Source organism: Arachis ipaensis, chromosome B04, assembly GCF_000816755.2.
Source record: "Arachis ipaensis cultivar K30076 chromosome B04, Araip1.1, whole genome shotgun sequence".
Taxonomy (NCBI): Eukaryota; Viridiplantae; Streptophyta; class Magnoliopsida; order Fabales; family Fabaceae; genus Arachis; species Arachis ipaensis.
Window position 1 is genome coordinate 1,236,183 of NC_029788.2, and position 1,178 is coordinate 1,237,360.

Genomic DNA, 1,178 nt, shown 5'->3' on the forward strand with positions numbered 1-1,178 from the left:
AAATTAATGTTGACTTCTTAAATTTTTTTTATAGTTTAAAAGATAAAATTTTTATCTTTTTTCACTTCTTATTAATTACTTTTAAAATAAAAAAAAATAAAATTATCGAAATGACAACCGATTTGAGTAGTTGCTAAAACTTGAGTTGTCACTAAATTAAATATAGCGACTGACTTCCACTAATACTTAGAAACCGATTTTCACCAAAGGACCATCAAACCATTGTTAAATGAGATCCATCACAAAAAAAAATCAATTATTAAATATATAGCAACCAATTTTTCTGTTGCTAAATTCACTAAAAAAAAAAGAGCTATTTTAACATATTTTTTTTAACGGTCATAATTAAGTATAAAAATTAATATATATTTTTGACAAATATCACAAAGGTCCAATTTTTTATGTTTTCTTGATGAATAATTTGACCGTAGAAAATTATTCCTCAAGTTTGACATTTATTTGTTTTCAATTTACTCCATTATTCCTCTTCTTCTTTGGGCTCCTTCAATTTTGGCATCACACTGCTCTTAGTTTGGGATCATACTACTCATTTTTTATCTTCAAAATCTCAATTTATTCTTCAGTTTTAAGATTTCATCTCATTCTTTGTTAAAAATTTTTGTTGAGAATTTTTTATGATCAATAAGTGTCAAAATAAATAGTATTTTTGACGGTTAATAAATATCACAGAAAATATATTCTCAAATTTTTCTAACAAATTATTTTTTACAGCTAATATTTATCAAAATAAGATTTAAATGTTTTTCACAATTACTTATATGTTAAAAATACTATTTTTGACAAAACTTCTATTAACATATTTTCATAGTTAAAATAGTGTCAAAATTTATTTTTTTAACGAATTTTAATTCTTTTTTGACACATATAACTCTAAAAAATAATCTATATTGTTGTAATGTTTTTCATATAAATACCAAATAGCATTCACAATGTTCATAACTCATAGGAAAGAATAATGTTTACATAATTAATAATTTAATCATCCCAAATGTCCTAATTATGAAATAGTCTATCATGCTATAGTTATCACTCTTCGGAACATTATTGTTTATTCACTACCTTCTCTTGCACTAAGCCATTATCCTTTTGCAAAAGGAAATAAAGTATCTTGACTTGTTGGATATTCTCTCACAGTTACAAAGCTTATAAAAAATGTA